At 36.1% G+C, this 13302-nt stretch overlaps 2 long non-coding RNA genes across 2 annotated transcripts; one reads left to right on the top strand and one right to left on the bottom strand.

Moving 5' to 3' along the window:
* The first annotated feature begins 6384 nt into the window (after nt 1–6384).
* On the top strand, nt 6385–8355 carry LOC149821835 (uncharacterized). Its single transcript, XR_016425979.1, has 2 exons — nt 6385–6460; nt 6826–8355. It is a non-coding gene; the product is annotated as an uncharacterized LOC149821835 (long non-coding RNA).
* On the bottom strand, nt 6986–9452 carry LOC149821834 (uncharacterized). The gene is made up of 2 exons (XR_016425978.1): nt 7826–9452; nt 6986–7683 (listed from the first exon to the last, which is right to left on the bottom strand). It is a non-coding gene; the product is annotated as an uncharacterized LOC149821834 (long non-coding RNA).
* Nucleotides 9453–13302: the final 3850 nt, after the last annotated feature.

Below are 13302 nucleotides of genomic sequence, written 5' to 3'. Positions count from 1 at the left end.
CTAAATTAATTCAAAATTTCTGAAATATCAAAAAAGTTGTTGTCAGAGTTCTGATTAAAGTAATTTGAAAATTCAAAATCCTTTTTAAAAAAATTTATCAAAATTACTACTATACTAATGCTATTTTTCAGAAATCTTTTTAAAAAGATTTTTCCAGAACTTCTGCTATCATAGTTCTATTTTTTGAAAATCTTTTAGAAAATTTTTGACAAAACTATTGCTATAGTAGTTCTGAATACTTAAAAAAAAAAATTAACAAAATTGTCTTTGCGTAGAGGTAGGGTTGGATTAAATTTTGTCAAAATTGCTAAAATTTGAATCCAGAAAGAAAAGTCTTAGGGTTCAGGAGGAGAATATGAGGTCCTACAATTATAAATTTGAATCTAGAAGAAGGGTTTGGGTACTAACCTGATTTAGAAAAATTTAGGTAGTGCTTCCGCGATCCAAATTTGATATTCCTGCTAAATTTAGCAAAACTCCTGCACGCAACACTTTCGAGGTTAATTCTAACTCATTAGGGCTTCTATAAAGAAATGGATCTCGCCTGGAAAGAGAGGGAAGGGGCTAAAAGGGGTTTGTCAAAAAAAAATCAAAGTTGACAGAGGTTTGAGTTTGAAATCTAGAGAGAGCTTAGGATTAGAGAGAAAAATAGGAGAGAGAAAGCCTAGAGAGATGTTAGAGAGAAGAGGAAATTCAGAACTTGGGGAGAGAGAGGGGTTGAGGGGGTATTTATTGGGGAGATAGGAGGTGCCCCCTCCCCCCGTGAGCCCCACTTCAAATAACATTTGTCACTTTTTAAAATAAAAAATTATTTTTCTTTGACACTTGTCATTTCTTCCAACATTTGTCAAAAAAAGAAGGGGGTTGGGTGTCACCTCCTCACTGTGAGGTGACACACGACAACCCATGGTTTTGGACCTTTGGTTTTCCAAAACCATAGATTTTGAATAAAATATTAATTTTATATTATATTATATTATATTTTGATTTTGATTTTTTTATACCTAGTCTACCCTTGTTCAAATTTCATCTTTCAGAAATGCCATATGGAAATTTAGAAGTTACTCTTTTACCCTTCTACAGTTTAGAAAACTACTGGACCTACCATTGGGGGTAGCAAATTACCGCTTTAACCCTTACAAATTTATTAATTTCCTAATTTTTTTTTACAATTTTACCCTTATATAGTTGGGGATTTTATCGAAGGTTGCCATTGGATTGGCAAATTACTATTTCACCAATGCCAACTTAATTAATTATAAAAATGTCCCTGAATTCTGTATTTTGAGCAATTCTCTACTTGATTTTATCAAGATTTCAAATATAAGTTCAAGTCTTCATTTTGATCAATATTTACCTCAGAAATCCATGTTCTTAGACTATAACTCATATTTAAAATAAATTAGAATAAAAAACTTGACTTTTCTTCAGAATTTTATTACTTATTGAAATTTTCAGATATTACATTATACTCTCTTTAAAAAAAAATCGGCCTCAAAATTTATTGTACAAATTAATCGAACAATTCTGGATGCTTGTCTCTGATGTTGTTTTCAGGCTCCCATGTATATTCCTCGATTCCACGATGCTGCCATCTGACTTTGACTAGATGAATAGTCTTCATTCTCAATATTTGATCCCTTCTATCAATGATTTATAGTGGTTTTTTATTGATAGTCATATCTTCTCGAATCGCTATATCCTGATGTTGAATAATATGGGATAGATCATAAATGTATTTTCGTAATATTGAAACATAAAATATGTTATGAATCTGTGCATATTGAGGAGGCAATTCAATTCAGTATGTTATTTCGTTAATCCTTTCCAGAATCTTAAAATGTCCAACAAATCTAGTGCTTAACTTTTCTTTTTTTTCAAATTTGAACACACTCTTGGTTGGGGATACTTTAACAAAGACCATATCATCAACTTCAAAAGCGAGTTTCTTTCGTCTTTGATCAGCATAACCCTTTTGTCGGTTCTAGGTAACACGCAATCTATCTCGAATCATATTTACTTGATGAGTATAATGTTGTAATATCATTGGTAACTCTAGCTTTCGTTCACCAATTTTATTCCAATAGAGTGGTGATCGACAAGGTCTTTCATATAAAGCTTCGTATGATGATATTCTAATACTAGTATGATAACTGTTATTATAAGTGAATTCAACTAGTATAATATGAACATCCCAATCTCTTTTCCATTTTAGCATACAGGCGTGTATCATATCTTTTAGAGTTTGTATGGTACGCTCTGATTGTCCATCAATTTGGGGATGAAATGTAGAACTAAACTTTAATTTTATTCCCAAGGCCTGTTGAAGTTGGTTCCCATGATTTCTACTAGCTTTTCCTCGATAGTCATATCTTCTCGAATCACTATATTCTGATGTTGAATAATATGGGATGGATCATAAACGTATTTTTGTAACATTGAAACATGAAATACGTTATGAATCTGTGCATATTGAGGAGATAATTCAAATTTGTATATTGTTTTGCCGATCATTTCCAGAATCTTAAAAGGTCCAACAAATCTGGGGCTTAACTTTCCTTTCTTTTTGAATCTGAACATACTCTTGGTTGGAGATACTTTAACAAAGACCATATCATCAACTTCAAAAGCGAGTTTCTTTCGTCTTTGATCAGCATAACCCTTTTGTCGGTTATGAGCAATACATAATCTATCTCGAATCATATTTACTTGTTGAGTATAATGTTGTAATATCATTGGTGACTCTAGCTTATGTTCACCAATTTTATTCCAATAGAGTGGTGATTGACAAAGTCTTTCATATAAAGCTTTGTATGGCGTCATTCCAATACTGGTAAGATAACTATTATTATAAGTGAATTCAGCTAGTATAATATGAACATCCCAACCTCCTTTTCATTCTAGCATAAAGGCGCATAGCATATCTTTCAGAGTTTGTATGGTACGCTCTGATTGTCCATCAGCTTGGGGATAAAACACAAAACTAAACTTTAATTTTGTTCCTAAGGCCTATTGAAGTTGGTTCCAAAATGGATAAGTAAATCTTGGATCACGATCAGAGATAATTGAAATTGGTATTCTATGCATCCTTATAATTTCTCGAATATATAAATATGTCAAACTTTCCAATAATTTATTTATACGAATGGGCAAAAAATGGGTTAATTTAGTTAATCAATCAATAATAACTCAAATTGCATTATGTTGCTTTCGAGACTTGGGCAAACCTACCATGAAATCTATAGTAATTTCTTCTTATTTCTATTGTGAAATTTCAATTTGTTGCATCATTTCACCGGGTTTCTGATGTTCGACTTTTACTTGCTGGAAAATCAAGCACTTTGAGACAGTTGCCATATCTCTTTTCATACCATTCCACCAATACTTTTTTTATGCAATTCTTTAAATGTTTTTGTACTTCCTGGGTGGATAGCATATTTACTTTTATAAGCCTCTTCAAGTATTTTATTTCTCAATTCAGGGTTATTTGGTACCCATATTTGATCTTGCATCAAAATGCTCCCATCTTCTTTAAGTCGAAAAGAAATAACATCTTTATGTCAGGCTCTAGCTAGAAGTTCTTCGTATTGAGGATCTTTATGTTGTTCAACAACGATTCTGGGTGAGGATTTTAGGTCGAATTATTAGATTAGATAATTTAATCCTTCCTGGTTCTGTTGCAAAGGGTTTCCAATTGATGAAGTCTTCAACAAGTTTTCACTGTTTGTCTATGAGACTAGCCAAGGTACTTCTAATTTTGCGACTAAGAGCATTAGCTACAATATTTGCCTTTCCAGGATAATAGAAAAGTGTGAATTCATAGTCTTCAATGAATTTTAATCAACATTGTTATCACATATTCAATTCTTTTTGTGAGAACAAATATTTGAGGTGTTTGTGATTGCTAAGCACTTATAATTATTCTTTATATAAATTATTCTCTATATAAATTAATTGAACAATATTTGCCTTTTCAGGATAATTTTTCTCATGTTTTTTTATTGTCTTGATGCATAAGTAATAACTTTTTCGTGTTGCATCAATACACAACCCAGACCTGTTTCGGAAGCATCTGTATATACCACAAATCTGTCTTGTTGTAAACACCTCAAATTTTTGAAGTCCATTCTAGACACCCTCATTTCATAGATATCAGTCTTCTGAAGAGCGATATAGAGTCCCCCCCAGGTCTACTCTAGTCTAGAGGTCAGCCTACCTCGTTCGACCAATAAAATTACCTTTTCACCCTGAGTCACCCTTAGATTTTTCGTCAGTTAGGTTTAACCAAACTTATCTCAAGTTTAGAAAAGTTAGAATGACTGTCATTTCTAGCTCCTCTGAGCTCACGATGAGCAAATCCTGATCATTTCTGATTATTTTAGTTAAATTTGCTTATTTCAGGTGAAATAAACTTATTTTAGCTCAAACTTTAACCAAATTGTCTCTAAGTTAATCAAATCCATTAAATCCCATCCCAGTGAGTTTAATCTAAGTTCACCAGGAGTTTGAATGGCTCAATTTCAGTTCGAACTCACTCAAACCTTCGTTTCAGCTCGTTTGAGCTCATTTTTAGCTCATTTGAGCTCACTTCAGTCCAAACTGAACTGACTACAGCTGGTTGAGCTAGTGTTTTAACTCTTAGTTTAGTTCACTTGAGTATAACTGGCTTCAGATTTAGTTCATTCCAATCATATCTAATTCAAATTAGTTCAGACCAGTTATGTACTGTGTTTCTACCCTCTGCAGGGCGAAAACAAAAAACTACAAATTTCTCCATAACAGTGTTTTTGATATTTTTCTGAACTGAGACAAGTCCCAATTCAGACTCGGATCAATTCCTTCATCTAATATCTTATCAATATATGAGATCCAATCCATTTCAATTCGGATGTTGGATCTAATGCTGGATCTGGTGTCTAATTTCTACCCAGACCTGGATTTTTCATCTGATGCATTCAAAAATCCATATCCAGAGTCCAATTTATTCATTTTAACCTGGAATATTCCATCGAATATTCAGGATCTAATTAAACCATTTTGGATCTATTTCAGTCTGGATCCACCTTCTGATCCGTTCAAAAGTTTAATTCAATTTCTAAACTCAAATTAATATAATAGCTGAGATTCAATTTCACTTTTTGGATTTTGATTCAAATCCAAGATCCAATTTCATTTCTCTGAACTGAATCCAAGATCCAAAATAAAAATTCCCAATTTTCATTATGAATTTGGGGCTTTTTCATTTTCAATTCTTTAGAAATCCATATTTAAAGTTTGATTTCCATTTTAAACCATTTTTCTTTAAATCGAGATCCAGATCCAATCTTTTTCAAAACTTTGGATCCAAATCCTTTTAAAAAACTTAATTTTTATCCTAAATTCAGAATTAGTCCTTAAATTTTAAATTCAAATCTATCATTTTGCAAAAAACTTTTAAAAATTACCCTGGATCCAGTTTAAAATTCAGTTTGGATTTTGAAATATCAAAATGGATCCAGATCCAGTTTCAAAATTCAATTTTTATTCAAAATCAATTTGGAGATTTAAAATTCAAAATCAAAATCCAATTTTTATCCCCAAATTCAAAGATAATCTCTGAATTTCAAAAATCCTTCGAAAAATACCCCAGATTCAGTTCAAAATTCAGTTTAGATTTTGGAATATCAAAATGGATTCAGATCCGGTATCAAAATCCAATTTTTATTTAAAGCCAAATTGGGGATTTCAAATTCAAAATCTAATTTTTATCCCCAATTTCAAAATAATCTTTGAATTTCAAAATCCAAAAAATAGTATTTTTGTAAAATCTCTCAAAATTCAATCTGGATCCAGTTTTTGCCCAAATTAGATTTTATAAATCAAGACTGGATTTTTGAAATCCAATCATTTCCAAAATCATCTTTTTATTGTTCATATTCCATTTTCCTTTTATCTTAATTATCAAAATAAAAAATCAAAAATGTTATTTTCAAAGAGGGGTGCCACTTGGTATTTTCAAAATCAAAATCAAAATTATTTTTTTCACAAACCTTTAAGAACCTTCTTGATTTTAAAAACCCACATGAGCATCACCCACAAGGTAATGCCATGTGTCAAATTTTCAAATAAGTAGTCATTTTACCCATCTACAAAATCAAAAAATGACTCACATGGGCACCCTTTTGCAAGAGGGTGCCATGTGTCAAATTATTTCACAAAAGGGCATTCTTGCCCATGCAACAAAGCACAAAACACACATGGGGTTGGTTCCAAACCCTCCCCCATGTGAGCCTTGCCATGTCAGCCCTAGGGGCTAGAAAATATCTCATAATGGGCTATTTCCATTATGCCCCCACCTTGGTTATAAAAAGCCCCCATGGGGGCGAGTTATTCAAAAAGAAACAAGTAGAAACCCTCCTCTCTCAAGTGCTCATTCTCCTCTCCTCTCTTGGTGGCTAGAGTAAATAAGAAGGAAGCCAAGGTAGGCCCTTTCTCTCCTTTCTTTCTAATTTTTCTCTTTTCTTTCTCTTTTCTTCTAATTTCTCAAATCCCCCCCCTCCCCCCTTTCTTCTCTTTTTTCCTACATTTTCTTTTCAATATCATGTAATAGCAATGTAGATATATCTTAATTCTATGGTAATTCCTACTTTTTACGTTTTTATCCATTCAAATTGGTATTTACTTTATGTATTTTCATTTTAGCCATTTAGAATTGGGATTTCTCACATTCAAAAGGCAAAATCGATTCTAATTTATGCCTCAATGCTTTTTATCTCATATTTAATGGTTTGTTTATGTTTTTATATCATTTTCATTATCTTTCATGGTTTGAAATGATGAGTGCAGATGAAGATGAAAAAATGGAAGAAGTGGATGATAAGCAGATTTATACCAGCTCTCTTTCTCTCTCTCTCTGGAAGGAGAAACGGATCTGTACCGTCGTTTCAGAAGCTGTGAAAGATGGACCAAGTGCACTTCCAAGGGAGTACAATGACACCAAGAACACTAAAACATCTGAATTTTACAGCATTTAAATGTAAAAGAGAATGGTAACACTCAAATACTCAAAGAAGCTAACATCGTAAAAAAAGAAAGGAAAATACACAAATTCTCATTCATAAAGTTCATGGCTTCATGCCCTCCCCTCCGCCACTAAAAACCCTCAAGCAACAAAGGAGAAAAAATAAGAGAAAAAAAAGGAACTATAAGAGGGACAAGGATCAGACTTGCCTATGGTGGTTTTTTTCTTTCCTTTGCTTCCTTTTTCCTTTTTCTTTCAATCATCTTATGTTTCAATGCCATCACCATGTGGAAACCTCGATTTTGGACATTCCAAAACGAGCTTTCGGCCAATTGAGAATTCATCAAGCCCACAAAGAAATCATTGATTCCGTGAATGCAAAGAACAAAGTTATTCGATAATTCTGTTCCCCAAGATGAACCTATTCTTCACTGCAAATTATACTCTCCATGTTTTTTTTTTTCCTTCTCCTTTCCTTCTTGTCTTTGAACTATGAGACCCTGAGAAGCAATAACAGTTCAAGAAGGGTTGTTGTTTCATGCTTTGCAGACAATATCATGAATATCTTTGTACTACTCATTCTTGAATCAAAAGAGTAACAGACAGATCTGCTAGTTGTTGAAGATGCCTCAGCACTTGTACTGCAGCCTGAACCTTAGGAATCATGACAATACCTACCACAACTTCACAACAATAGGAGGAACTATGAAAACAACATTATATCATAGAATCACAAAATTTTCCTCCTCTACCACAGAAACCCCAAAATAAGACTGACTTAGAAAGCCAAGAAACCGACTTGCCTATATTGGTGTCGTATAATACCTTGGCCTGCATCTTCACTTCAGTATAAACCGACTTGCCTGCATCTTTTTTCTTTATAATACCCTGTATATTCAGTATCCTCACTTCGCTAGGTTCAAACTTGAACCCAGAACCCTGATTATACAGTTACCATAACTCTACAATACGAGGAACTACACTCGAGCAACACTTAATCATAGAATTACAAAAAAAATCATTCTCTTTCATTCTCTACCACAGAAAGCACAAAGTGAAACCGACTTAAAAACGAAACTGAGAGATGGGACTTGCCCAAAAGAAAGCCAAGATTCAGACTTGCCTATATTGGTGCTGTTTCCTTCTGTATCTTTTAATTTTTCCTTTGAATACCTTGCACCCATATCTTCACCTCACTAGGTTAAAACCTGAACTTTGGAACTGCAAAATGAGTTTTCAGCAGGTGGAACTTTCCAGATAATCTTATATTCAGTCGACCCCAAAACCAATGAATTTGAGCATCCGATTGATCTGAATCTCATATGTCTTCCATGAAAACCAGCCAACCTGAAACCAACAAAAGCATCGTGTGGATCCTCCTTAAGAGCCATAGGTTTGATGATGATCAACCTCAAGCCAATGAGAGAGAGAGAGAGAGTCGTGCATACGTTAACTATATTCTTCATTATGTGGTCCCTTATATAATCTTTAATTAACAGTGAAATTATACTTATTCCTAAAAAACAGTGATATTATAAAAGGACATCAGGTCCCCAGTTTGAGTTTGAAGAATTATGTCCCCAAAAGTTGGCTGCCAACTGTAAACTTATGGAAAATTTCACCCCAATATCTCCTTCACCTGTTGTTTTCGATCAATTAAGCAGCCTTATGACAATAATGGTGATCAAAGATATGGTATCCCTCCTACATCAGTGCTTGAATTGAACATGGCACATAGGTGTGGCAACTTTTGATTGGATTCAAAACTTTGAGGCCCTGGATCGACCTTAAACAAAAACAAATCTTAAGTGATCGTATAAAATTAATTTTTATATTAATGGTTTAAAACGGAATTTGGTTAGGCTAATTTTGATCTGGATCACTATCATTTTTTAGAGCTAAAATATCTTTTACTCACCTGCAAACAAATAAAAATTGTACACCTACCAATTTGTTGATTAGATGCGCCTTTTCGTATTCAATATGACTAAATTGTTTGAGCAGATGTTATGATTTCTCCCCCCAAAAGATTCAAGGTGCTTCTTGCCATTTTCTTTTTTTTTTTCCAATGGCCAAGCAAGCCAGATGCAGATTCAGAATAGTCTGGCTCTGATTCAAACATCTATCTCCATACGCACACATATATAGTATTAAATGAGAACTCAGTCCTAGGACCAGGCTCAGCTGGGTAGACCGGGTTCAGGCCCGTCCAGCCTATATCAAGCCTCATATCAGTCCGGGCTTGATTTCTATCCCTACAAATGAAGTCTAAAAACTAGGGTTGCTGGAATGATAAATAAAATGATTAAAAGAAAATTTGCATGGTCATGTTGGAAAGAATGGTTCCACAATTTTCTGCTGTCATGGAAAATTTAAAATTTTCAGAATTCCTGATATATATATATATATATATATATATATATATATATATATAGAGAGAGAGAGAGAGAGAGAGAGAAGCTGCAGATCAAGCAACCGCACGATATTAAACATGAGCTGTCTATCAAAACAGAAAATAAAAGATCATTCTTATTTTATACATTTACCTTCTTGCTTTGCAAATTTTAGTGACACAGGGTGTTTTCACTTTTAAGTGATGTTAACGTGACATAGGGTGCTTTAACTTTTAAATGATGTTAGCTCAAGGAGTTTGGCGTGGCGTAGTGTGTGTGTTGTTGTTGTTGGTGGTGGTGGTGGGTGGTGGGTGGGTGGGTGGGTGGGTGGGTGGGGGGGGGGGGGCTTGGCCACTCTATGAGTGGTTAGGGTAGGGTTCCATTCCGGGCATCAGCTCTTTGCTTATACGAAGGTACAAGGGCATTATGACCATTGCTCCTGCCAAGCCCTTCCCTTGGAATAAGGGGTAAGCGACAGGTTTACACAATCGAGAAAGTGACCGTCAGTATAGCAGGCTTAGCCAGTGTAACTAGGTCTCTAATTCCAAGGATAGTTTTCTCATTTTCTTATAAAAAACAATTAAATAATGTTATTGGCGATGATGACGAACATAAAAATAACATGCAACTACAGTAGTATCACTGCACAAGGAATAAGAGAAACACACAGCAATAGTGATGTTACCTCCATCTGGATTGGCCATGCATTTCCCATGAAAGGCATTAGGCATGTGTGATTGATGGAATTGTCATGTTGCAGTTCCATCCAATAAGAACACCTGTATTGGTGACATAAGCTCTTTATGGAGTTCCCACCACATAAAGCACATTTTTTCTTTCCAAATCATGGACCACACACAATAATGGAGGGTACTCTAATAAACAATGGCAATACTACCGACACATGGAAAGTATCTTTTCCAACTTTATATTGGCATTGCACCAACCTCTGCATTACTAGTTTTTCTGGAAAATTCACAATCATCCTCTTCTTTCATGTAACTTTTTTACTATAGCTGGTGGAAGAAGAAGAAGAAGAAGAAGAAGAAGAAGAAGAAGAAGAAGAAGAAGAAGAAGGATGTCCTTTGCCTAAAAGGTCACTAGGATCTCCATGAGGATAATAATGATGAGAAGATGAAAAGTGATTAGAGATGCTTTTCATGCAAATGTCGCTGCTCAGTGTAGGATATAATTCTTTTAAGACAGTGTTACTGCATCAAAAGCATTTCTGTTAAAGAAAATAACTTGCATCTCAACTACCAAGACTCTTTTGAATCAATTCTTTACACAGTATTGGATTGCTTCTTTTTAACTTTGGGGAAGGGTTTTGCATGAGGGTGGTTCTAATCCAAAGGCAGATTTCTTCTTTCTCAAGTCAACTGATTCTTTTGATTAGTGGGAAAATGTTGTCCTTGATTCTCGGTAGCCCACTGTACATCAATAGAGAAAGTGCATAATGGTAGGGGCCAAGTGTCCGTGTGTCCATCCATTATGATGCCATACCATGCCCAAGAGCCAAAACATTGGTGGGCCATGAGACAAACCAAGTGGCACCAATGCCATACCATAATGGAGTAGTTGTTTAACAGAGGGCTGCTTTTTGTGATTTGCTATCAATGATTTACCTAATACAAAGGGCATGCTCAATATTCACAGGAAAAGCTTTTGCCCTTTGTGTGTGCCATAATTCCCTTTCATTTCTTAAAAAATGATGATAATAATAATAATAATGTTGAGAAATACAGTGAGAAAACTGTACGGGTTCCACGTGTTTCCCATATTGAAATGTCATTTTGGTTAATGGTGCAGAACATAAATTGTGCTAGTGGAGCATAAGTATCCTCTTTCATAGGGTTAAAAGCATGATTAGGTAATACTGTCATCCTGGTTAGCATATGGGTGCTTAATTATACACTAACTGATTGTGCATGAATTTTTTCTTGAAAAAATCATTTACTATCAATAGTTAATTTTTCATATACAAAAATAGTTCAGAATAAACGCCTGAGGAGTAAATTATCTAATTATTTTTATTACACCTAAATAAGTTGTAATAAAATTTATTAAAGGGTGTAGGTTGGATAGTGAGATACTTGAACAATGATGAGTATCTGAAAAGGGATCCAAAACCATTTTTGGAGAATATCTAATACTGAAGAAAAGTATAATTCAGATTAAACAAAAATTCAAGCTTGATAATTTGCTAAATAATTTTTTTAAAGTGTTTTATTAAATTTATTTTTTTTATCAAATTTTCTATAAAAAAGTTTCATAGGATTCAATTATTATTCTTCAATGAGCAATTATACAAGGTTGTGGGTTGATAGTAATTTTATTATTGCTAAAAGGCTTATATGATATAATAAATTTGCGGGGTTATTATGCAAGACGGGCATCCGATCGCATATGAGAGTCGTAAGCTGAAGGATGCAGAGAGGCGGTACACAGTGCACGAACGTGAGATGACCGCCATTGTGTATTGCCTCAGGACCTGGCGGCACTACCTTTTGGGTGCCGAGTTCGTCGTCAAGACGGACAATGTGGCCACGAGCTATTTTCAGACGCAAAAGAAGTTGACGCCCAAGCAAGCTCGATGGCAGATGTTTTTGGCTGAGTTCGACTTTGCCTTAGAGTATAAGGTTGGAAAAACCAATGTTGTGGCGGATGCTTTGAGCCGTAGGGCTGAATTAGCTGTTGCGCGCGCAGAGCCTTCTGAAGTGCATTTGGAGGGTGCATTGCTGATTCGCATCCGCGAGGGTACACAGCAGGATCCGACCGCACAACACCTTGTTTCTCTGACGCAGGCAGGGAAGACTCGACGATTTTGGCTACAGGATGGCATCCTGGTAACAAAAGGGGGACGCATCTTTGTACCACGGTGGGGAAGCCTTCGCCGAGAGCTACTCAAGGAGTGCCATGATACACTATGGGCCGGCCATCCTGGTCAGGAGCGGACCTTAGCACTCCTTGAGCGCGGCTACTATTGGCCGCAGATGAGAGACGATGTTAAGGGGTATGTGCGGACATGCCTCATCTGCCAGCAAGATAAGGGGACAAACCAGAAGGCTGCCGGTCTCCTTGAGCCTCTACCAATTCCAGAACGTCCTTGGGAAAGCATCTCTATGGACTTCATCGTTAGTCTGCCAAAGGTAGAGGGCCTCAGTTCTATTTTAGTCGTGGTAGATCGTTTCTCAAAGTATGCCACCTTCATCTCAGCTTCCAAGGAGTGCCCTGCAGAGAAGACTGCAGAGTTGTTCGTAAAGCATGTGGTGAAGCACTGGGGCATACCAAAGAGCATTGTGAGCGATCGCGATGCTCGCTTCACGGGCAAGTTCTGGCGTGAAGTATTTCGGTTACTTGGCTCTGATTTGTTGTTTTCAACAAGCTTCTATCCGCAGACAGATGGGCAGACAGAGCGCATCAACGGGATACTGGAGCAGTACCTTAGGCACTTTGTTAGTGCCAATCAGAAAAAATGGGTGAAGCTTCTTGATGTGGCACAGTTTTGTTATAATCTGCAGAAGAGCGAATCTTCAGGCCACAGCCCGTTTGAGATAGCCACGGGGCAGCAGCCACTGACCCCGCACACTCTTGCCGCACAAGAAAAAGGAAGGTCATCCTTCGCCTATCAGTTTGTTCGCGACTGACACGAGCAGAATGAGTTGGCGAAGGCATTCTTACACAAAGCGGCGAAGAGAATGAAGAAGTGGGCGGACAAACACCGTCGGCCCGCAGGGTTCCAAGTTGGGGACCAAGTGTTGGTGAAGTTATATCCTGGTCGCACAGGCATCTTCCGCGGGCGGCACCGCGGACTACTCAGAAAGTATGAGGGACCCTTCACCATCACAAAGAAGGTGGGCAAGCTGGCATATAAGCTGGAGTTGCCCCCAGACTTCAAGGTGCACCCGG

The sequence above is a fragment of the Nuphar pumila genome, chromosome 11 (assembly GCF_984573655.1).
Source record: "Nuphar pumila chromosome 11, dmNupPumi1.hap1.1, whole genome shotgun sequence".
Classification (NCBI taxonomy): domain Eukaryota; kingdom Viridiplantae; phylum Streptophyta; class Magnoliopsida; order Nymphaeales; family Nymphaeaceae; genus Nuphar; species Nuphar pumila.
Note: the sequence above shows the minus strand (reverse complement) of the source record. Positions and strands in the feature narration are given on the sequence as shown.